Here is a 26,119-nt window from a genome sequence, read left to right on the forward strand (position 1 = left end):
AATCCACACACCCTCGTGCTTTCTTAGGAAGCAGAGCAAAGGGCCCAGTTCCCTGAAGCCTCTCCCCAGGGATGGTCCAATTCCGTGCATGTCTGAATTATGGATCCCCAAGGATCTTTGAGAAGTTCCTATTCTCCCAGTAACTTTGCTCAGCTCCTAATTGCTCATTATGCATTCTTTAAAGGTAGTTTTAGGTGAATTTTTGAATATGTAAATTACATTTCAATAACGTTGTTATAAAATACAGTAGTTACTAAGTTAATTATAATCAAATACAGAAATGTGTCTATCATACAGGTAATCATTGCTGTGGGCCCCGAGCAGATCCCGTGAGATTGTAATGACCCAGGAAAGTCTGGAGGTGGAGCCCGAATGACTGTAAGGTTTGATCAGCAGTGGTGTCCAAAGTAAATGCTGGTAGCCATTTGTCTACAATGGGCTAAGCTGTCTCTTCTCTCTCCTCCTGCCACCACTCCTGCCCTCTTGTCTCATTACATCTTAGTTTTGGGGGCTTGTTCATGGATAGAGAAGGAAATTTTCCAGTTAGCCAAAAGTTTTATAGACTTTGTTCTTTGACACACACTTACTTTAGGGTCAACACGATAGTAGGCTTCCTGGAGGGTCCTGTGAGCCCTGATTTCTGGCCTCTGCACCACTGGGGTTCACAGGCTGCTGGGAGAGAAGCCACCGTCACAAACACTGAAGCCCCAAGAGCAGACTCTCCTTTTTCAGTCATTCCACCTGCAGTCACAGGTGGAAGGGAGTCCGCCTTTCCTGCATTCTCAAGGGCATGGCTGACACTGAGGGTGAGGTTCAACGCCAAACTTGTGCGTGCCGCTCGGTGTGTTCTCCCAAAGTCTCTCATTTTCTACGTCCTATTTGACCTGAATCAGAATTTCTGCCCTCGTCATGGCCTTTTCCACCCATAGGCATTTTTGGAAAAAGTATAACTTTAATATTTCATCATTATTGATTACGAGTATGAATTCACTTTATCATCATCATCATCATCAATCTACCTTTTCAGTTAATCTGTGTTGGTCATAAACAGCTATATATTTATATAACATCTCTATATATGGCATTTTGGTTTCTGAATCTGATAGCTGCAGTTAATGTGCCAGAGTCGAGGATGGGCAAGCACCAGATCAGGTTTTTCTGAGTCTCACTGGTCAGATTTACTTGCTGGGTCTTTCTAAATGTGGGTCGATGTAGTTCATTTGCAAGTTCTGGTCTGGCCCTGGCATTGAAGTGCTTGCCCATTTCATGTCTTACATAGAAAACAGTTTTGACCTAAGGCAGTGTCCCACAGTGTTTATTTCAATAGATTCTAGTATAAAAATGGTCTAGAAAGGCATTCATGTTGCATTATTTTATATAAACCGTCCTCGTGAAAAGGAGGTAGGAAACTTGAATGCCCCTCCTTTCTAGGTTAGGACAGAGGCTGTTCCTTTCTCTTACTTTCTCATGCTACATTTTATCTCTTTTTTCTTTTGAAGTTGATTTATTTATTTGAGAGATAAAGAGATCATGAGCAGGAGGGAGGAACAGAGGAGAGGGAGAAGAAGACTTCCTGCTGAGCATGGAGCCCAATGCAGGGCTCGATCCCAGGACCCTGGGATCATGACTGAGCACAAGGCAGAGGCTTAACTGACTGAGCCACCCAGGTGCCCCTTATCTGGTTCTTTCTAATGTATTGAGTTGAATGCTCAGTTTAATTCTTGTATTCTTGTAAATAATGAAATCAACCAAGGCTATTAATTTTCCTCTGTGTGTATTTTTGGATGAATCCCTTAAACTTTGATATGATGATATGAGTGCCTTATTTTTGTTCTTATCTAAATAAGATGCAAATTCTATTTAATCCAAGAGTTTTGTGGGACAGTTTTAAATTTAAAAAATTTGGAAAGCTCCAAGGTATTAGGTTTACATCTTTATTATTCTTTTCTAGTCTTATTGTGCTGTGATTAAAAAAAAAAAAAGATTATGGCCTAAGTAACTTTGAGAATTAGAGTTTCTTGTGGTCAAAAATATTTATTTTTGTAAACCTATCATGGGTACTGGAAAAGTATATTCTCTATAGGAAATAAGATTTATTAATTTGTAGTCAGGTTTTTTATATTTTTGCTCATTTTGCTTTTTGCTAACTTTTCTGTCTAAGGCAGACTAGCTGGGCTGAGTGGTAGTTCTGGGTCCTGGGAAATGCTGGCCTGACTTGCAGTATGAGCCTGTCCATCCTTTCTTCCCTGCAGTCCCTTGCAGAGAAAGAGCTCAGGATTCAGACGACCTGGATTTGAGTTCTGGCTCCAGCTGCCCCTCGCCACTGTGGCCATTTGTAGAGTGGGAATGGAAGCATGAACTTGGCAAGGCTGCAGGGAGTGTATCGAGTAAGAGAAGGATGTGGAGAGAATGTCGGCCTGGCTCCTCCCCCATGCCTCTCTGGGGGCTGCCCCTTCTGTCCCGCTAGATAAGAGACCATTGTAGTTGAAATGATGCAGCATCCTCTCCAAGAGGGCCTGTGTGACTAAGGCATACCTCCAAGAAGTGATGCAGGGATGGTGCATTTCAGGCATATTTGAGTGATTGTGGGGGTGCTTTTCTAGAATTGCCTCTCAAATCTCACCAGGCAGGAGGCTGTCCCTTGATCTCTAACTTAGGGATCCTGCTTAGGCCAGCCTGACTGGCCTAAGGCAAGCAGTCTGCTCCTGGCAGTCCCACATAGCAGATGTGAGCCAAGCAGGACTTTTGACATGGCAGCCTCTGTGCTGAAGGGGAGCATGTGGATAGGGGAAGAGGATGCAGCTACCTAGCAGTCCAGGGCAGGGTCCCAGATCCCCAGTTCCCAGGCCTTGGGGTTTGTGCCCTATGTTCTGCTTGTCCCAGCATCACTGCCGTCCTTGAGCACCTAGCGCCCAGGGAGGAATAGCAAGCAGTATTCCGTGGATGCTGGATCCAGGAGAAGCTCCCCCACTGCCCCAGTTCTCCCTGGGGCATCTGAGGGCTGGAGCTGGCCACACCAGGTAGATCAGAGTCTGTTGGCAGCCCCTAGTAAGGGCAGGAGCACAGCTGACAAAATGGGCAGCCCTAAAGCCTGCAGAGATGAAGCCAGGAGAGAAGCTAGGAGCCCCTAGAGGCCATACCAGCCAGGCTTACCCCAGGATCCCCCATCTCCACTGCCTTTGGTCTGGGGCCCTGACCCTCAGTCTCAGGCCAGGTCTCACACTGGTCCCCCTACCCTCCACTCCATGGCCTGGAACCAGGGGCCTGGGGTGGTGTCATCCCTGTTGGGAGGCCCTGACCAACTATTCCACTCCCTGGGCCTTTACTATATTATCTGCAAAGTGGGGCTCCCTGTAAAGTGGGGCTCCCTTTCTCCTTCCTCAGGATCAATGCACTGGTGGCTGAGAAGACTTTGGGCGGGGTCCGGCACAACACTGAGAGGCTCCATGGGGCAAAGAGGGTGCTTACCAGCTGGCTGCACCCCTCACCCCAGCATCCATCCTGGCAACACGGCCACTCCCAGGTGGTCTCAGAGGAAAACACCCTCACCCTTAGCCACCTCAGCCCCTGCTGGGGGCAGCCGGGGATAGCCCTTCAGAGAATCAGTTTGGGGTCTGATGGACCTCAGTGAGTTCTGTAGCTTCTCAGCCTCAGTCCCCTCCCCTGGGAAATGGGGGTGTCATAGCATTGCCTCCTTCAGAGGACAAGTGTGTGGAGTGTGCTCACCAAAAAGGCTCTGCTGGGACATCATCTTATCATCCGCAGCATTTCCCCAGGCAGTGGGCCAGCCCGCACACTATACTGAGGTCCCCAGGGTGGACAGGCAGCCCTTGGGACTCACTCTCTCCAGGTGTTTTTTCTTTCTTTCTTTCTTTCTTTTTTTTTTTTTATTCATTTATTTGACAGAGAGATCACAAGTAGGCAGAGAGAGGTGGGGAAGCAGGCTCCCTGCTGAGCAGAGACACCCCCCCCCCCCTCAATGCGGGGCTCGTTCCTAGGACCCTGAGATCATGACCTGAGCCGAAAGCAGAAGCTTAACCCACTGAGCCACCAGGTGCCCATCTCTCCAGGTTTTGTGAGGACATGAAGGCATATTCCTGGGGCACATAGTGGGAAAGAATAGGCTGATGGGAATTATTTTAGTATATTTTTAGTATACTGGTTTTTTTTTTCCCCTCATTTTCAATCTATTTCCACAAATCTCTCCTGATACCAAGCTCTCTCCCTACACCTCTCCTGGTCACCTCTGGCCCTCAGTTTATCACGGTCCTTCTTCCAGGCCTTCCTGGAACAGTAAATCTGAGTCCCGCAGCCCCAGTCAATGAAACACCCTGACATGAAATCGTTCCCCCGCTCTCCCTCTGGAAGTCCCTACAGCACCTCCAAGCTCCTTCTTGCCCAGGGAATAAATCAGGCTTCCTCCTGTTGATATGGAGGGGCTGGCGTTCTCCTTCGGCTCATCTCTGCACACGGGAGGCCGAGGACAGAACTCCCAGGATTGGCTCTGACCTGGAGCCGTATGGGGACAGAGTGCCAAGGCTTCCTTGGGGCTCTGCACCTCCTTCCTGGAAAGTCAGTGTCACGGGAAGACACAGTGGTGGGGCAGGGAAACACTGTCACACTCAGCTCCCTGCAAGAACTTTGGAAAACACTTTTTATTTTAAAACAGTTCTTGATTGGCAACTTCTTTTAAAACAGTTCTTGATTGGCAGGAAGTTGCAGTGGTGTGGAGGTCTAGTGAAGCCTCCACCCAGTGCCGACAGTTACATCCATGTAACAAAAGCACAGTATCAAACCCCTTGTGACAATGACAATGAGTGTGTGTGGTTCCATGTTATTTTATCACATGTGTCCGATAGATGCTTTTAGATACGCCTCCTGAGTCTATAGTCTGGTCTTCTGCCCGGCCTGATGGAAGAGAACTCCAGTCTAGAGCACTTCATGCCCACATTTCTGGACACCAAGAGGGGGATCCAGGAAGTACCAGTCCTCCCTGATCCCATGAGCTCAGCTAGAACTCATACTGAGCCGTGGTGCCCAACGGGGTCTGCAAGCCTTTGTTGAATGAACCTGTAAAGAGTGGGGCGCTTGACGGGAACACATGGGATGAAGAGATGGGGGGCGTGCTTGTCAGCAGCCTGGGCTCCATGTCCCACTTGGCTGGTTGTGCTGTCGAGCCTCAGGGACCTCACCAGAGTGTGGGGTTAGCATAGCTGCTCTGAGCACTCAAGGGATGTGGACATTTGTACAAGCAGCGCCCCCCCCCCCCCCCCCCCCCCCCCCCCGCCGCCCCGCCGCCCTGGCCTCTCCCTTTTCCTGGACTCTAGGAGCTGTGTGTCCCCTATAGGGCTGGGTCAGCTTCTCTCCTGCTCTCAGATGGTATCCCTGAGTCCTTACAGCTCTGGCTCAGGCCCCACAGGGGTTTTCCCGGTCAGGTCTCAGGGATGGCTTCCAGGAGGGATCTGCAGGCGAATCCAGGGCTCATGCCCACGGGGCGCCAGGCCCCCAGACCAGCCCCTCACAGCTCTGCTGGCACACCTGCTCTTTGGTCTGGCTCTGCTCCTTCTCCTCAGAGGTGGTTGTTCTGGTGTACAGGCTCTTAAAGAGATCTTTTAGGGTTTTCCTTCTCCCACATCCAGCAGAGTAAATCCCCCGGAAATTCTGGGGTTGAGGCTCCTTCTAAAACGACTTTTTCTAAAAATAAAGAGAGCAGAGGAAGGGCAGCAGAGTGAGTCCACATGGTCTTAGGAATCAAAAAGCCCATAAGGCTGTGGATAGGCGGTGTGACTTTGGGGACGTTAACAACCTCGTCGCGCCTGAGTTTCCTCAACTCCCAAATCAGCATTGCCAGTCAGCACACGAGCCACTGGGCTGCTGTGATTCAGCAAAAGTTGGGTATGAGGGAGAGCTTACCCGACATCGTGGTCGTTGTTAGGTACATAGGAAACAGAGGCGGGAAGTGAGCCCGTGGACCTGCGATCCCACGGAGGGTGACAGATCTGACCCTGCAGCCAGGGCTGGAGTCCTAGCCTGGACCCATTTTGTCGGAAGGGGTGATAAGGAGGCCCTGACCCCTCGCACTGCCTGCCTGCCAGGGAGGCAAGCCTCACACATCCCAAATCCTTTGTGCCTTTCTCTCCAGCTTTGCCTGGCTTCTCTGACTAGACCCTGAGGAGGTCAGGCTGGGGCTGGGCCTGTGCTCCTCCCCCAGCTTGAGAGAGTGGGTGACACTCCTGCGAGGCTGGAGGCCCATCTTGGAGTGGAGAAAGGCAGAACCCTGGACTCATTCCTCTTCCTTATGTGCCTTTATTCATCCCAGACCTTGGTGGGGTCTTGGGAAAGTGGCCCTTCTCCACGCCCCAGCCTTCCTCCCCAGCGCTCCCAGCCCATCTCAGCTTGGACATTCCAGGCACCACTGGATCTTTTGGGCCCCTAGGGGGTGCTTAAGGTCCTTTCCGCTCTGCTCTTTCTGCGGGGGAGCAAGGCAGGTAAACTTCCAGGGTGTCCAGGCAGTGTCCTGAGCCCACTCTTCCCAGGACCCTCCGGGGTGTGCACTGGACCAGTTTTTCCCAGTTCTAGAGTAGACAGTCCTGCTTTTTGGTGGGTGTGCAACACTTTGGGCACTCCCCCCCACTGGGCGTACCGAAAGGCTCAAATTCAGAGCGTGAAAACTAACCATGACCTTGGTGGTCAAGGGGCCCAAACCTGGTTTTCTGCAAGCAGGTGGTAGGCAGTGGTTAAGGACAGGACGAAAGAACCAGCCAGTCCTTATTTAATCCCACTTGTATCCTTTATGAGCTGAGTGGTCCCGGGCAAGTTGCTTAACCTCTCTGAGCTCTAGTGTCCTTCTCTTCAAGCTGTCTTAATTTAGGAACGTCTGAAAGCACGGGCCGACTGAAGAACTTGGGTGCAGATGACTTCTTTGGCAGGTGATACCAGGAAGCAGGAATGAGGGGGTGGAGAGCAGAGAAGAAGCAGGGGGAAGAAAAGGGAGTGAGCTGGGTGCTGCTGTGGACAATGATGGCTCACTCCTGCTGGGCACTCTCGGAAGAGAACACCCCTCAGAATTGTCCCTCCAAAGATAGCAGTTTGAGGTGTTTGTCCACTGAGTCCTACTACTATTGGATAGGGTTGCCTGCAGGGACCCCTACTTCTGGGCCATCGACCACTGCTCCCCCGCTGTTTTAGAAGGAGCCCCCTCTACCCCTGGAAGGAAGCTTTGTAGCAGAGAGTGGAGGGACTAAGTGGGCCCTCAGATGTCCACATGTACGGACCTGCCCAACACCGTGTCTCTGACATCCCAGGTGGATCATGATCCAAAGACACCAAAAAAAGCCACCTGTGCCCCTATCTCACTGGGCTGACTGAGTGGAGGCTTCTGTCAGCAGTAGTGAGAAGGTAATAATTTGCCTTCTGTTATTGTTACCGTGGTGATGGCTGTATTATAGTTCCTGGACCTGCCACTAGCCAGCCCGAAGACCAGTGGTAGCCAGGAAACCAAATCCGGCTAGCACCCTTGTTCAATTTGATTCGGGGAGACACACAGCCTTTTTGAAAAAATAGTTACTACTGTTAAAAATTTGAGAGTTTTGGAGCTCCTGGGTGGCTCAGTGGGTTAAGGCCTCTGCCTTCAGCTCCGGTTATGATTTCAGGGTCCTGGGATCCAGTCCCGCATCGGGCTCTCTGCTCAGCAGGGAGCCTCCTTCCCCGACTTCTCTGCCTGCCTCTCTGCCAGTTTGTGATCTCTGTCTGACAAGTAAATAAACAAAATCTTTAAAAAAAAATTGAGAGTTTTTAATGTAAAAATCTGGAGTTCCAGGTTTTATCAAAAAAAAAAAAAAAATTGAAATCTCTAGTGTAATGGAGCTCCTGTATTCATGTGCCCAACCTTAGTGACTCTTATCTCGGTTTGTTTCTCTCCTTGGCCCAGTACTGCTGCTGGATTCCTGTTGCTGGGAACAGCTGGTTAGTTGTCTGTTAGTTGTCTCTACTGCACGTACACCATGAGTAGGGGTAATCCTTTCAGAGGAGCACATGCTCTCCAGGCTCCTGGCCCCACTATCCTCGGAGCACACTTAGTTACCTCCTGGCCCCTGCAGGACTGAGTTAAGACTGGAGGGGAGAGATGCCCAGATTTGGGTCAAGATGATGTGACAGCCCCGGGGTATCAAGCTCTGTTGAGAACAGCTCTGCTGGTCCAGCTTGTGGCCCCAGGGCATCAGGAGAGCAATGTCAGACCCCTTCAGCGTGCTGCACCAGTGACATCCCAGTCCCAGGCAGATGAGTGATTTTTGCTGCTTTTAGATGATCTCCTGTCTGGTGGGCAAGACCCGTTTCCTGGACACATCCTCAGGCCTGGGAGAGCCTGGCATACAGAAGGAGCTTGTCCCATGGGGCAAGAGGATGAAGTCACCCAGTATGGATGCTGGGTAAGCTTGGAGACTGGCCAGAAGGCTCTAGTCTTTCTCCTTTCCCTCTTGGGAGCTTATTTGTTAGGCTGGTATGCAGAAACCTGCAGGACTTCCTAGATCCTGTCCCAATTTGGGGGAATAGCCACCCTGTGGATTGCTGCCTGCCTAGATCTCCTGAGGGCCCCTGTGAGCCTCTGAGTACTGGGTGTCTTTTCTGATGGAGGAGGTTAAAAATGACTAGTTTGAAGCTTGGCTACAACAGATCCTGTCCGGAAAACCAAATTAAGAGCAACAGAAAAGGGGCACCTGGGTGGCTCAGTGGGTTAAAGCCTCTGCCTTCGGCTCAGGTCATGGTCCCAGGGTCCTGCGATCGAGCCCCGCATCGGGCTCTCTGCTCAGCAGGGAGTCTGCTTCCCTTCCTCTCTCTCTGCCTGCCTCTCTGCCTACTTGTGATCTCTGTCTATCAAATAAATATTAAATAAAATCTTTAAAAAAAGAAAAGAGCAACAGAAAGACCGATGAGAGAAAGCATTGAGCCTTTTCTCATTCCTGTCATTTAGCTCTTTCCAGGGTACTTAAATGTCTTCTGTATTAACATTTAAGTGCCTGATAATTAAGCATGAGTGGTGGGAGATGGGAGGTGGTGGCGGGCTCTTACCTACAGGGACCCTTGTAGGACAGGACAACAGGGACAGTGTTGGGGTGGGAATGCCCAGAGTCTGATCTCCCAGTACGCCCCACCCTGCCCTTACACTTGGGCTTGCTCTCTTGATGTGGGGTTAGGATGTGGGGGACTGTTCCATCCCTATCCGATATTTTAACTCCTCAGCTTTTTACTGGTACCTTATATTCCACCATTCGAGTTCTGGGTGGCCTCCTGGGGGTACGGACTCTACCTTGCGTGTTAGCTGGGTGACTCTTTCTGACTCCCAGTTCACCCCCTCCGAAATGGAAACAAGCCAAAGCTTTCCCAGAGTTGGTCTGAGAAATACATGTAAGAGCCCTTGGGGATAAAAATCAAAGTTGCCGAGCACAATGTCTGCACCATGCGCATGGGATCATGTCCCTGCTGGGAGATTTAGGGGGTCACAGCCACGTTTCAAGGGCATCCAGTGGACCTTCCCGGTGATGACTTGGCTGTGGGGACAGTGACCTTGGTTTTCAAGAATGATTTTCAGGTTTTCGGAGAGAACAACAAAGCTGGCTTTTATCTCTTGTTGCAGCCCCTGTCCCCCCGGGAGGCTGGCAGAGGGATCAAGACTCCCAGAGCCCTCACCTCCTGAGGCCCAGAGCGTGGCACTGATAGTGAAATTTAAATCCGGTTGTGCCCTTATCAGTTCCCCCAGAAAGCTGACTTGGAAAAGTTGCTCTGGGAGCCGGCCTGGATGTCCAAAATACCAGCATCTCTCCCACCGTCCAGACTTTCAAATCACAACAGCTTAACAAGGTGCTTTTAAAACAGCATTCACTAAAAAAAAAAAAAAAAAAAAAAAAAACAGCATTCACTGTTTTTGCTGAGATGATGAACGCCACACCTGCTTACTGGGGATAATTGAGAAAATACGACCGAGCGTAAAGAACAGAAAGCCATCTCCCGTCGAGAAGAGACGGTTGCTCTAAGTCTTTCAGTGAATTTCTATTTGGTCTCTTCCTTCCTTTCTCCCTCATCTCTGCCTTCTTCTTCTTATTTTTGTTACAGAATCATTCAAACAGAAAGAAGCAAAATACAGGGGAAAACAGACAACAGACCATCCGCATACAAATGTATCATCCGTTTGTCCCTCTGTCTCCATTCCTTTCCCCTCTCTCTCTCCTCTCCTTCAGGAAAACGGTTACAGATGGGGTTGAACCTTTTTCATACCTCTGTCTCCCCTGAACCAGCCCCTGAAGTGGGGGTGCGTCCTTCCTTACCAGGACTCCTCCTTTGGCCTCCTACATACACATCCGTGAGCGATGTATGTGATCCCACATTTTACGGGAATGGTGTCATGAAATTCGTCTGTATCTCCACTTTGATTTTTCCTCCTCCACATCATGCTTTCGAGATTTTTCCCTGTGGAAAGGCACACATTCCATTCTTTCATTTTAGTTGGAAGGGTTATAGATCTTGAATGCACCGCGATGTTGCATCCACTCTCTGTTGGCCGACTTTCTGCGGTAGCCACGGACACAACCTGAGCGCACCTTCGTGAACAGCCAGGCCGACTTCCTCTGCAGCAGACACCCAGGGTGGACATCCTGAGCCACTGGCTATATGCACCGTCCACTGGATTCGAGTCGGCCAGATTGTTTTTGAAAGTAGTTATATTAGTTTTAATGCCCACCAACAACTTGTGAATGTTTTTATTGGCCCTCATCTCAGGCGCCACTGGATATTGCTAGATCCTCACAGTTCAGCCAATCTGGGGGCAGGCTCTGATGTGGAGTAATTGCATCTCATTGTTTTGATTTGAATTCTTTCTGAATATTAGTGAAATTAAGCAGCACTTCATATGCTTATGGGCCATTAGGGTTTTATCTCTTATGAATTTGACCATTAAACTATTTGTTTCTAATTGCCTTGTAGGAGTACTTCATAAATTCTTGATACTGTGATGTTGATTATATGGGTTGGGATATATAGTCCTAGATTATGACTTACACTTTCAAATTTGTTAATGGTGCCTTTGACACACAGACATTTTAATTTTTAATGTAATCACACTTATCATTATATTCTCTTTGGTGGTGTGTGCTCTAGGTATTGTGTTTAAGAAATCCACCTCCAAACCTTTTGCATTTTCACATTTATAACTTTATAATTCCCAGATTGCAGTTTTGTAAATAGTGAGATGTAGGAATATATAGAATATATATATATATATATTCTATGTATGTGTGTATATACACACATGTGTACACACACACACAGAGATCCACATAAATATCTCTAGAGCTCCCTCCATGTGATAGGTGGATGTCATGTGGACTTACACAGGCGTGTGTATATGTATGTATGTATAGATAGATAGACCGTTGTCCCATCACATTGGTGGAACACTCCACCTTTCCCCACTAAATGGTCCTCCTATTTCTAGATTAGCCCAGGTCTGTTTATCTCAACCTCATTGGTTTAATGAGGTTTGCTCTATAACAAATCTATTACCTGGTGCATTTCCCTCTTTACATTTTCTTTTTAAAATCATATTGCCTTCCCTATTTCCTCCCCTCAATCTGAATTTTAAAATCAGATTGCTAAACTCCATTAAAAAAAAAAAAAAAGCACTCCACTGTATGCCCACTGTAAGGGCCTATTTAGCCAGAGCAATTCCATCCGGTTAAACAGTGATTTTGTTGTTTATGCAGTAAAACTTAAACTGACCCTGCCCCCTACCCCCGGCCCCTCAGGGAGCTTACTTAAAAGCAAGTCCAGGAAACCAGTCCCAGATAACAAAGCCCAAATACAAGGACGGGTCAGGCCAGGTGGAGACATCCAATCAGTGGGGTGGGCTTACTGTCTCCCTAGCTACCAAGGAGTGCAGGTCCTGCCTTTTGGGTGCCAATTCTGACCAAGGTGATAGGCTAGTTCAAATATCTACTAGGGTAAATTGTAATTCAATTGGCCACCCGTGTGTGACCTAGCATGACTGTGCAGCTTTCTCTGTGTATTACAATCTCATTGGCCAAGTGTGTGTGGCCAGGTCCAACCACATGGCCCTTGTTCTATAAAAGTTAGTCTGTAAGCAGGGAGGGGTTGCCCTCTCTGTTAGAGGTGGCCCCAAATGGTCAGTTTGATTCTCAATGCTTGGCACGAAATAAAGCTTTGCTTGACCTTTGCTTTGTATCAGTCTCACTCCTTTGATTATGGACCTAACACCGACACCACTTTCTTTATCCATTCATCAGCTGAAAACATTTGCATTTTTTCCAGGGTTTTTTGTTTGTTTCTTTGTTTTGGTTTTTTTTTTTTTTTTTTTTTTTTGTGATTATGAATAGAGTCACTGTAAACATTTATGTACAGGATTTTACGTGGACATAAGTTTTTCATGACTGTTGGTTAAATACCTGAGCCTGGTTTTGCTGCATGAAGTGGTGAGTGCATGTTTAATTTTAGCAGAAACTGACAAACTGCTTTCTGTGGTGGCTATACCAATTTGCATTCCTACCAGCAATGTTTTAAAGTTCCTTCGTTCCTTTGTAAAGTTTGAAAGTTACTTTGTATCCTAGACAGCATTTGGTATTGACAGGTTTGTTTGTTTGTTTGTTTTAATTAGCCATTTTAATAGGTAGGTAATATTATCTTACTGTAGTATTAATTTGCATTTCCTTAATGACTAATGATGGTGAGAACTTTTAAATGTGCTTACCTGCTATCTGTGTATTTCCTTCGGCAAAGTGCCTTTTCAAGTCTTTTGCCCACTTTGTATGGTTTTCTTATTGTTGAGTTTTGAAATTCTTTGTTTATTCTGGATACAGGGTTTTTGATTTATTTTTTGTTGTTGTTTTGTTTTGTGTGTGCGTGTTGTCTGATATGTGATTTGTAAATATTTTCTCCCGTTCCGTGGCTAGCAAGTCTTTCACAAAGCAAAGTTTTTTATTTCAATGCAGGTCAATTTGCTCTTGTTTCCTATTGTAGGTCATGTTTGGTGATGTATATGTCTTTTCCCAACCCAAAATCATAAAGATTTTCTCCTTTCTTTTTTAGTTTTAAAATACATTTTCTAGTTTACAACAAATTTTTAGTTAAAGTTTGGTTAAAGTGCGAGGTATGAGTGGAAGTTTTTTTTTTCTTTTCTTTTTGTCTTCTCTTCTCTCTCTTTCTTGCTTTTATCTACCCAATTGTTTAGTTTTCATGTGGTTATTTATTGAAAATTGTTTCTCTATTTAATTGCCTTTACATTTTTGTAAAAAAAAAAAAATCCATTGACTGCATTTCTCTGGGTCTGTTTCTGGACTCCATTTTGTTCCATATATTTCTATGTCCATTTTTATACTTCTGCTATCTTTACACAATCACACTGTCTTGACTACTGTGGCTTTATGACATATATTAAAACCAAGTAGTGAAAGACCTGTGGCTTCGTTGTTACATTTCATGAATTTTTTGACTACTTTATTTTCTTTGCCTTTCCAAATCAATTTTAGAGACAGTTTATCAATATCTATAAAATTCTATCCCGGGATTTTGATTAGAATCACACTGAATCTATAGATAATTTCAATACTGACACACCAATCCTTGAACATAAATTTATCACTCCATTTATTTAGATCTTTTCTTTTACCAGCATTTTGTAGTTTTCAGTATATAAGTCCCAACCATGTTTTCTTAAATTTTATACCTAAGTGTTTCATGTTTGGGTAAGTGGTGTAAACACAAAATGGTACTGTTTTAAATTTTTTAATTTCCTTTGTATATAGTATATAGAAACACAATTGATTTTTGTGTATTTGTCTTATATCCCATGACCCTGCTAAAATCATTTATTAGTTGCAGGAGTTATTTTTAATCAATTCCTTTGGTTTTTCTGCTTAGCCCTTATTTAGCCTGTGGTAGGGGGAGAAAAGGGATATTTATTTCTTCCTTCACAATATGTATACATTTTATTTCCTTTTCTTGCCTTTTTGTACTAGTTGGGACTTGCAGTATAATGTTGAATAAAAGTCATGAGGATAGAAGACTTGCATTGTTTCTGACATTAGGAGAAAATTATTCCATCTTTCATCATCAAATTTGATGTTAGCTATAGGTTTTTTTTGGCAGAAGCCCTTTATCAGATTAAGGAAGTTCCCTTACATTCCAGGGTTGCTGAGATCTTAAAAAAAATTACAAATGGTTGAATTTTGTCAAATGCTTCTTTTGGACCTATGAAGATGATCACAAGCTATTTCTTTTCTGTTCTGTTAATCTGGTGATTTACATTTATTCCTAAGTTGAGCTAACCTTCTGTGTGTTCTCAGAATTAAGCCCACAAGATCATGATATATTATTCCTTCTTCTTCTTCTCTTTCTCTTTCTGTTTTTAAAGAGAGAAAGTGGTGGGAAGAGCAGAGGGAGAGGGAGAGAGAGAGAGAGACTCTATAGCAGACTTCGCACCCAGCATGGGTGTGGGGCTTGATCTCACAAACCTGACATCATGACGTGAACTAAGATCAAAAGTCAGATACCTAACTGATGGAGCCACCTGGGCACCCCTTTGATGTATTATTCTTTCAAAATATTATTGGAATTGATTTGCTGACATTTTCTTCAGAATTTTTGTATCTAAACATGAAAGATACTGGTCTATAGTTTACCTACTTCCTTACTGATTTACTTTCTTCCAGTGTAATTAACATACAGGGTTATGTTAGTTTCGGTTGTATAATACAGTGATTCAACAATTCTATGCATTACTCTCTGCTCATGAAGATAAGTGTAATCTTAATCCCCTTGACCTATTTCAACTATCCCCCCACCTACCTCTCCTCTGATAACCATCAGTTTGTTCTCTATAGCTAAGAGTCTGTCTTTTTGTTTATCTATTTTTTCTTTGTTCATTTGCTTTGTTTCTTATTTCTTGCATTCTACATGTGAATGAAATCATATGGTAGTTGTCTTTCTCTGACTGACTCACTACATTTAGCCTTGTACTTTCCAGCTCCATCCATATTGTTACAAATGGCAAAATTTCTTTTTTATGGCTGAATAATATTCCATTGTATATATATATATATATATATATATATATATATATATATATGTTACATCCTTATCCATTCATCAGTTGATGGACCCTTGGGGCTGCTTCCATATTTTGGCTAGTATAGATAATGCTGCTATAATCATAGGAATGCATATACCTTTTCAAATTAGTGTTTTCATTTTCTTTGGGTAAATACCCAATAGTGGAATTACTTGGTCATATGGTAATAATATTTTTAATTTTTTGAGGAGTCTCTATACTGTTTTCCACAGTGGCTGTACCACTTTCTCCAGTTTGCATTCCCACCAACAGTACACAAGGGTTCCTTTCTCTCCACATCCTCGCCAACACTTGTTATTTCTTGAGATTTTTATTTTAGCCATTTGACAGGTGTGAGGTAATATTTTATTGTAGTTTTTATTTGCATTTCCCTGATGATGAATGATGTTGAGAATCTTTTCATGTTTCTGTTGCCCATCTGTATTTCTTCTCTGGAGAAATGTCTGTTCATATCTTCTGACCATTTTTAAATTGGGTTATTTGTTTTTTTGGTGTTGAATTATATAATGTCTTTATATATTTTGGATATTTGTAGTTTGTTGTTTGCTTGATTTCTCTTATAATATCTTTTTATCAGATTTGGAATAAGGTACTGCGGGCCTCACAAAATGGGTTGGGAAATATTAATTCATTTTCTATGTTCTGGAATAAATTGGGTAGAATTGTTATTATTTCTCCCTTAAGTATTTGCACAGCATTTAGTGGATGTTTTTCCTTCTAAATCCAAACTACAATCTCTGTCTTTTATTTAGTATGCTTAAATCATCTATATTTAATATAATTATTTATATGTTTGGATTAGGTCAAGTGTTTTATTGTACTTTTTCTGTGTGTTGTTTCTACTCTTTGTTCTTTACTTCCTGCCTGCTTTTAGATTATTTGGATTTTTTTGCTTCCTTTCATTTTTATTAACCTGCTGGTTCTTTTGTTTTTAGTAACTGCTCTGGAATATTTAACTTCTCAACATTGTCATTTTCTCTATTTTGTCTAGAATTTTAGTTGTAATCAATGAAAGATAGGTTATGATGAGCTTAGTCCATGTTGGCTAAACATTCAAAAGTGGTGTCACTATTTTTCTTCATTTGTTTTTTTTTTTCTTTTTTAAGATTTTATTTATTTATTTGACAGGCAGAGATTACAAGTAGGCAGAGAGACAGGCAGAGAGAGAGGAGGAAGCAGGCTCCCCACTGAGCAGAGAGCCGGACGCGGGGCTCGATTCCAGGACCCTGGGATCATGACTTGAGCCGAAGGCAGAGGCTTTAACCCACTGAGCCACCCAGGCGCCCCTCATTTGTTTTTTTTTTTTTTAGACATGTATCTACTCTTATTCTTTTAAAATAACTGTTTGTTGTTGTTGTTGTTGTTGTATTAAGCTTCTGTTTTGGTAGAGTTGTTTGCTATTCTGTAGAAGGTTCTCTTGGTGCCCTTCCCAAATGCCTTCGCATCTTATTTACCAGCTCGGTGTGCCCACCCCCCAGCTTCTGCCTGGTTCACTGTTAAATGTTTGTACTTGAAATCTTCAAAGGAGTGCTGTTGAGCACTGGAGCCATCTGCTGGCATGGAGAGCTAGAAGTCCTTGCAGTTTATATCCCTCCCACCCTCATGCAACATGTAGACAAGGACTGGCTCAACTCCTTTACCACAGGACCAAACAAACTTTCCTTTCCTAATCCTGCTTTTCCACTTCCTTCCTTCCTTCCTTACTGGTCTCTTCTGGGAATACTTCCTTAGGATTATTCACACTCTAGTCCTTACCTTAGATGTTATTCTTCCACTTACTTTTTGAGTTTACTCTTCTTTGAGTTGTATGACTAACTAATTTATTTTCAACTCCCTTTATGTTTATGTAAGTGAATTTATCAAGAACTATATTGAATTTGTCCCACAATTTATGGTATGTAGAACCCCTGTTTCATTTTGCCCTAAATATTTTAATTTGGGGTAGGGATTTTCATTTTTAACACATAAGTAGTTAAGGCATATCATTAAAAATGTTCCGTAGTTTTGTCTTAAAGTTCTTTTCATTGGCAATTTCTAATTTAATTTAATTGTGTTAGGGTCTGAGAATGGTAATTGTGACATTTGATTCTCTGAAATTGGTTGAGACTTCTGCTTTGTTCTACTGCAAGTTTGGTTACTTGTAAATATTTCTGATATTCTGTAATATAATGCATACTTTTTTTTTCGTTGATTGCATGGTTCTTTATATATCTATTAGATCAGGCTTGATACAGTGTTGTACAAGTTTTCTATACCCAAGGTAATTTTTGTTTGCAGGACTAGGTTCTAATACAGCAAGTTATAATCTCCCACTCTGATTATAGATTTGTCAGCTTCTTTTTGTAATTCTGTCAGTTTTGCTTTATCTATTTTTAGGGCTATGGTGTTGTAAGGTTCATAGTATTCATGATGGCTGTAACTGCTTGGTGAGTCCTTTACTTTTACAATTACATATTGTTTTTTATCTCTACGAAGGGCTTTTGCCTTGTTTGATTTTATCTGCTACTAAAATTGGTATTCTTGTTTTGTTGTTTTGCCAGGAATTTTCTTTTTCATTCCTCTATTTTTGGCTTTTCTGTGTTATTTATATTAGTGTATCTTTTGTAGGAAGCACCATATCACTAGACTAAGAAAACTGTAGTTGGGTAGTCATCTAATGAGTAACTTAAATCTGTTTATATTTATTATGGCTATTGAAATTATCTATTTGGACTTATTTTTACTATCTTATTTTATGTTTTCTTTGTCATGGCTATTCTTTGCTTCTCTGCAATTCCCTTTCTATTTTACATTTGATTACTAAAGCTTTTATCATTTTCTTCTGTTAACTTGGAAATTATAGATTTGATATCTATTTCTAAGTATTATCCTTATTTTTTCTTAAACATATTTTTAAAGTTCAAATTGGTTAAAGTTAACAAAATACAAGACAAATAAATCATCAGTATTCCCACCACCAGAAATTAATCACTTATCTTGGCAGATGTACTTCCAGGAAATCAATCTACTACTTTTATAAAAATGAAATATGCTTATTATAAAGACTTCAAACAAGAAGAAATGTACAATGAAGAATGTTAAAAATTTGTGCTAGTTACAAAATAAATCCCTCTACCCTGACAAAACATTATTCTAGACAGTTATTTATGCAAGTATATGACCAAAGGCAATATGGATGCAGTGACTTACTTTTACTTTTATAAAACTATGACCATCTCTAGATGTTCTTTCAAAATATAAGGTATTATTTTTAACTTCCCTAGAACTTGGGAAAAAAGTAACTGAAGTGAAATTAAGGGAATTGTTAACATTAAATGTTTTTTAAAGTAAACAAAATTAATTCCTAGAAGGTATCCTACAAATAAAAAAAGATTTTGAGAAGCATCAGGAGTTCATAGTCACTATTTTTCAAAAAGTATGTTCCAAGTTTGTTTCAGAGTTTTGAGTTACTCAATGGACTCCCTTCTGTTTTGTTTTGTTTTAACTTTTTAAAGACTTTATTTATTTATTAGAAAGAGAGAGAGCAAGCACAAGAGCAGGGGAGGGAGGCAGTGGGGGGGCTAGGAACAGAGAGAGGGAGAGGAGCAGGCTCCCCAAGAACCTAGGATCATGATTCGAGCTGAAGGCAGAGGCTTAGCCAGCTGCGCCACACAGGTGCCCCTCGACTCCCTTTTTAAAAAAATGAGACCCTTATCAGCTTCCCTCTCATCTGCTAGGCATTACCTTTTAATTAGGTTATGACTTTTTCCTCACCCAGGTGAATGTACTGTGTTCTATAATCCTCATTCTCTTGGTTGCTTAGTATTTGTTCTATATTTAGATAAATTCCCTGCCCATCCCCAGTTCTTTTACCTTGTGTCAAAATTCCTGAGTTTATCTTTATTATTTCTGTTATTACTACTGATCTGTTAATGGGTTGGATGTAATCGTGAATGGTTTTTTTTTTTTTTTAATTCTTTTTTCAAAAAAAGTGTCCATGTGTTCTATATTTCTTGAAGTATTTAATGTCTTGAAATGGGGGCTTCTTGCCTTTATGCGGGGATGACTTTGGCTGGGTGTTTTATTTTTGGCTCACTTTTTCTTTCCCTTGGAACTCTGAGATGTGAGCACCTTTTCTTCTGGTTGAATGTTACTGCAGAGAAGCCAGATTCTGGCCTGATTTTCCTAGTGTGTATGATTTTGCTCTTTCTGCTCAGATGTGTGAGGTTTCTCTCTTAATTTTGGATTTTACTAACTTAATTAGGATGGGATGTATCTTTGTGTGAGATTTCTGTATCAAATGTTCCTGAAATACATTGTGCTCTTTTTGTGGTTTTTTTTGGTTTGTTTGTTTGTTTTGTTTTTGGCAGTTTCCATTTATTTTTTCAATACAGGGAAATTTTCTTGTATTATATCTTTGAATATGTAATTTGTTTCATTTGTTGGATCTTCTTCTTAGGATCACCCACTGTTTCTAAAATAATCTTTTATTATTATTATTTTTTTAAATCAGTGTCTGTCTCTGTAATGGTTTTGATCTCCTTGGGTTTTCCTTCCTTCCTCCCTTCCTCTTCCTCCCTCTCTTTCTTTCTCCCTCCCCCACTTCCTTCCTTTCTTCCTTCCTTTTTCCTCCCTCCCTTTTTCCCTCCCTTCTTCCTTTGTTCCTTCCTTTCTTTCCTTCTCTCACATTCATGTTTATTGTCCTAAGATTTTCCTCTGTGTCAATAATGAGATAATCAACAGTGTCCCATGTTTTCCTCTATAGTGATGTCTTTTGGGATCTAATTTGTTTTTTAAGGTTTTCAATCTCTTTTTCCAGCTCATTTCTGTAGTTTTATCATCTCATCTTTGAATTTTAATTTTATTAAATTGCTATTTCTATTAAATTCTTCTCTACTTTCAAGCAGTGGTGGGCTTTTATCTTCTGGTGCTGGAGGATGCGTTTGTCTGGTCTGTCTAGTTATCCTGTTGTCTTGTCTCTATTGTGTGTGTGTGTTCCCACCTCCCTTTTCTCTGTTTTGTGCTCACTTGGCTTCCACACTGAGGCATTTTGTCTTGCTCACACATAGCATCTGCCTGGGCATCTTCTCTGCTCTGATCACTGTACTCGAGTTTCATGAGTCTTTCCCTCTCAGCTGCAGGTGGTGGCTGCATACCTGCTTTCTATTCACTACCTGAAGGGATGGTATGGGAAGGGGGACGTGAGATCACCTCGGGGTGGTATGCAGGCTTTGTAGGAAGATCTGGGCTTTGCAACCCTTTTGGAGGTGTTGTTAAATGTTCTGGGGCTTACTACATCTATATAGGAACATTGACATTCCTGTAGGAGATACCTTAGGGCTTTGGGACATTTCTGCATCCAATGGGTTATCCTGGAGCCTTCCCTCACATCAGAGTATCTGTCCTGGTATTTGCTCCAACAATCCCCTAATTCTCCTCAGAAAGAATTTTCTTTTTTCTAGGAGGAGAGAAAGAAAAGACAGAGATACCTTCTTGGTCATGTCTGTGGAAACAGTCTCTGAGATGAGGACCGATGTGAGAATTGTTTGTGAAGGCAGTAACTAAGAGGCTGGGAGTGAGGGAGGGTGGAGGAGGATGGGCTCAGGCTCAGGACCTTGGAGAGTGGCTTTAGCCTGCTCTCCCAGGGAGTTCTGGAGTGGAAGTTATGTTTCAAAGCTGCCCAGACTTGGGTCCAAGAGATGGGTGAAGGGTGCCCAAAGAGAGCCAAAGGAATTGGGGTGGAGTACTGCATTATCCCACCTTTTATGTCTCACAGTTTCACTCTGTCCCATCATAGTTCTTTGGGTGAGTGATGGCTTACAATTTCTGGGGCAATATAACTTAGGCAAAGAGGGTAAGTCGGATAAGCTACAACCTTTACTGCTCCAGTTGGTTCTGAGGCCATAACTTATACTCAGTGGATCCCTCCTCAACCACCTATTTTGGATTCCTCTGATGGTCTAGGTGGCTTACCTGGTGGGTGGGCCTGACCATCATTCCCTGAGGGGTCTGAACTCTGTCCTCTCAGGCTGTGATTGCTATAATTACCATTCATAATGATCATACATCAGCCCCAGGAGATGCCCATCAGGTCCTGTTCTGTCCCAAACGTGATTTTCCTTTTTCTATCATGTATCATCAACCCTCTCTTCTCTAGTAATCCTGCCAGTGTGACAATTCCTTTCTTTTCCTGCTGGTCTACTGATATGGGGAGCCCCAGATAACTAGCTGACAGATTTACTTTTAAGTTTTAAGACTTTACTGTATCTCCTGGCAAATCCTCTCCTTCAGGGGACCAGGCGGAACAGAGGAGGTCATTGGGAATGATGTATAACAAGACCATCCCCTCTTCAACCTCTTACTTCTTAGATCAGTATATTACATTTATTGAAAAGAGAACACCATATAATGGCCTTCAGTTTAAGGTATATTCTGCATCTTGAGGACTATATGTCAACCCTGCAGGGTATCCTCTCCAAGCTAGTGCTGCAGACCGGCAGCTTTGGGGTGATAGGATATGTGGCAGACCCGATGAGCCTTGTGTATTTCTGACCTCCTTTCTCATCACCTCGGTCCCTGATGTAAGGCAATGTGTGTGGAATTCAGCAACAATAAATCATGCACTGTTTGCTTTGGATGCTGATGCTATGGGCACGGAAGGCAAACCTAACAGAAGTGTATATTAATGCCTCACAGGGTGAGTCACTGTTCTTTCCAGGGAGGAAGAAGTTGGATATAATTAATTTGCCCCTGGTGTTTTGCTGGTGTCCTTGAGGATGACACTGTGTGGGAGGCTTCTGCTGAGGGGCCTAATGTGTATTGTGGTGAAGGTATTATGGTTGTTGATGATGCTAGTTGACACCTCCTGGTTGAGAGCACCTGTCCACCTGATTTTTAAAAGACCCCCCCCCCACACACACACGGGGTGCTCCCTGTGGGCATTGATATGTGATAGAAGATGTCTTTGTTCCCAGCTTTTAAATCTTTCTCTTTCTTGACCCTGACCAATCAGCCAAACAATTCAACTGCCCTGGAATCTATGTACATCCTTACCTCTGGCCATTCCTCTATGTAAAGTGGATGACCAGAGGGTCTGCTTGGGCTCACAGGGCTGCCCCTATGTTAACTTGTACATGGAAGTAGACTTTCATCTGCATCACCATGCTGAGGAGACCCAAACCGTGAGCCAGATCCAGGCTTTCTCCTCCTTTGTTGGCTTGTTGTAGAGACCACTTCCCACCCCCCAGTAAAACCATAGCTGTGAATTGGCACGACATAGATTGATGACATGAGGGTCTGGGTCTTTTGTTTGTATAGCTTCCTTGTGTTTCTGGACCTGCTTGTGCCTGATCTTGGACGTATAACTCCCATAAAATGATGCATTGCTAACAGTACGGCCACTTGTCACGTCAGAGAGCCCTCAGCTTGATATGGACAGCTCTGGTTGCAGCTCACTTGACGCACCATGGTTAGAAGCCCAGTCTCTACATGATGTTCACATTATAGGAGCTGATTTTTGAATAAAAAAATATTTTGGAGCATGGTTTACTCAAAAATCATGAACTCTGTGCTATAACCCTCCTACAGGGGAGACGCCACACTGCACCTTTGTTTACCACAGATATTGCCAGCACCACTGGGTCTGCTGAATCATATGACCCAAGCATTGGATCTGCTTGCACTGTAACCTGGACCATGGCAGAGCTTTCTTACTCTGGGCCTTACTCACAGTTGCTTGTTAGATGAGTCAGAGAAGTATTCTGAGTGTAATGCATACTTCTTCAGAACACAAACACCATGCTTTTCCTGGGTGGTTGGAGGTATACTGTTCACAAATGTTCCTGAGCCCACTGGGCCAATATGAGAGGCCCTGGGATTTTTGCAGTTTATCCTCCAACTTCTGCAAGACAATTGTGGACTAGTGTGATGTTCTGCAAAATGTCCAGTTGTTCAAGGTCACCTTGGGCTACATTGTGACAGAGAACAGGAGAGTAAACATAGCTCTAGGGAAAGACCACAAGGATGTTTTATTGTCCATCCTGTGTGAATGAAAACTGCTTCTGGTTCTTTTTCCTGATAGGGATTAAAAAAAATTGTTGGATCCCTAGCTGCTTTGGAAGTAGCAGAGGCTCTCGTTCTGTTGTAGGCCACCATATCTGCCCTAGGAGCTGTGACTGAGGCAAAGTTCTGTTAAGTCTGAGGTGGTTCACCATTATCCACTGTGATTCACTATGGATTTTGCAGGTTCCAGACTTGTGAATGAAATGGGACATAAGAGACATAACAGGGTCCCTGCTGCTACATTCTTTAAGTCTTTGAAAATAGCACTAATTTCTGCCTTTACTGCTGGGATGTTGTATTGATTTTGATTGATGGGGTCAAATGGTCAGGGGCAATTTCAGGGCCTGGCATCTGGCCTTTCCTACCCTGCTCATTGCTAAGTGTGTCCATCCTGATTATGTATTCAGGAATGGGGGAAATGGTACACACTGGGGGAAAGATTCCATTCATTCTTTGTACCTATGCACTTTTACTGTAATGAGGGGTGGGGAATGATTGTGCTTTGAGTCCCCAAGTATTGACATCAGGTCAGATGCTCTGTCCAATACTAGAGATGGAGGATTTCCACTTTCTCCAATGCACTGTTACTCAGAACTAGAGTAATGGACGTGGTTTATGCATCTAGTAGCATTGCGGGGTCTTTCTTCAGTTGTTGGGCTCTGGGTCTGAGAAGTGACACAACACTGTGACCACCCATTGCTGAGGTTTATCTCTAGTTTTTGCTCATTTTTATCCTTTCTCAATCAATAGCGTTGCCAACAACCCATATATTTTGCTCTAGATATGCCACGGTCTGCTAGGAATCACCACACATCCCTGTAGGTCAAAGCCCCCTGGTTGCCATTCTGAACTTGCTTTTTACCTTGCTCCTGATGATTGAGTGCTGCCGCATGTCCTCTGCTGTTTTAGAATCCTCTGTCCTTAGTGACCCTAGGGAGCCAACTACAACACGATCTATTGTCCACACAGCTTATAGCAAGCAGATAGCAACCTCTGAGCTTCTCAATGATGCCTATACCCACCCCACAACCCCCTCCCCAGCTCCTTCCCTGCTTCTTAGTTAAGGACACTTCCTATGGTGTCCCTCTAGCAACATAGTCATATGGTAAGAACTTGGATCTTATATAATAGATCTATTCTAATGTGCCAGCTACACTGAGATCAAGAGATCTGAATCCCTTATTTAACACTCTAATGAGGCTGATCTCATATTTTCATATATTATTTTAGGTGAGACATTTTTTCTAAGACTCTAGGAGCCACTCCAGAAGTTATTAGGAATGGCTCCCAGAACCTGACAAAGTGTTAAATCTCTTTACAGCCCTATATTCTGTGCCCCTTTCCCACCTACCCTTGGTTTGACACCCGCAAGATCTACTTTCAAGCAAACTTTCCAGGTTCCTGTGGGTTCATATCGGTCAGGTCCTTCACTCTCCTGGTGAACAATCCTTCTCTTCTCAGAGAAGGACAGAATTTCCCCAATTGGGCCCTTCTGAGGCTTGACCCTGGCCATCCTCCTAGTGGTCAGGAGGGGAGGTGGGGGCAGATCTTGAGGCGGGAAGGAGATATACCTTGCAAGGGATTTGTCACCATGGGGGCCTCTGAATTTATTTTGGGCAAGGAGGTCTGCTGTCTTCTAGAAAGGGATAGGGGGCCACTTCTGAAGACAGAGAGTGTTTGGGGAATCTGGGGGTTTCGTACTCTCAAGCCTGCACTCACATGTCACCATCACAACTCTCAGGACTGCAGTTCTTTTCTCTCAAGGCCTTGACTTGGGCATAGGAGGTGTCGGTCCTTCTGAAGTTTAGTTGCTTTTGCGGGTTGATCCTAGGGCTCCTCTGAAGCCTGGTCTGTTCCTCCAAGTGTAGGAGGGGGTGATCTGGTCCAGCACCATCACAGAGGCCTTCTGTGCATCATGCCATACCTGAAGTTGGTTGTTAATAGGCTGACGAGATTCTGTCATTTTCCTCTTCAATGCACCAATAACACTTAGCAGCACCTCACGGTTTCTACAGGTCTTACCACTGAGACTTCCTCCACTGATCTCAGATTCTAGACTTGTCAGTCCTCTAGTGCACCCCTTCACCTGACAGTGGCGGTCACACTCTTTCCTAGCCACCCTTTGTAAGTTAGCTCTGGTCTGCTGGATCAAGCAGTGGCTCCGGCCTCCTGGGGGCTGGTCTCAGTCCCCATGACCCCTGCAGGGTGCCCTCTAGGGCCTCTTACCCTGGAGTTTTGTGTTTGTGTGTGGCAGTTGACTTCCCCTTTGTGTGTTTAATTCATCGCTCTTCATTGTGATGCTTATCTTGTTTTTGAAGACAGCTTTGTGTTTCACAATTTTTTGAATTATATTCTACCTATTATAACGGCATGAGTTTGAAGCAGGGCAGGCTCCAAACTGGAATTTACAACCCCGTCCTAAGTGGAGTCCCGGCCTGCCTTTTCCTAGGTCTACATTTTTAAATAGTTGACGTCTCCAAGTACATATATCTGAATTGTGCTTTTGGACATGTGGCTTTGTTATTTTCATGAGGTGGCTGATGTATTACAGTAGCTTTTGAGAGTCTACTACATGTCAGGCGCTGTGCTATGCCCTTTACCAAGATCTTTTCATTTAATCCTTTCTGTATATAATCTTCACTTTATTTTCCAGGTGAGAAATGAGAGACTCGGAGGGTAAGCCGGAGAATGCAGACGGGGGTGGCAGAGCAAGACCAGCTCCAGACTCTGCGACTCTGGGTCTGGCCTTCCTGCCACCCTACTGTCAATCCTTTCTTTCCCTCCTTTGCTCACAGAATACCGAGAATGTGCCAGGCTCTGTGCCTCGTATTTTCAGGCACGTTGATGATGATGCACCATTGGGATAGTGGAGTCCTTGAGTCAGTGAGAATGCCTGGGCAGAGCCTGGGTCCCCTAAATTGGAAGAGGGGTCAGGAGATGCCT

Source organism: Mustela nigripes, chromosome 17 (assembly GCF_022355385.1).
Source record: "Mustela nigripes isolate SB6536 chromosome 17, MUSNIG.SB6536, whole genome shotgun sequence".
Taxonomy (NCBI): domain Eukaryota; kingdom Metazoa; phylum Chordata; class Mammalia; order Carnivora; family Mustelidae; genus Mustela; species Mustela nigripes.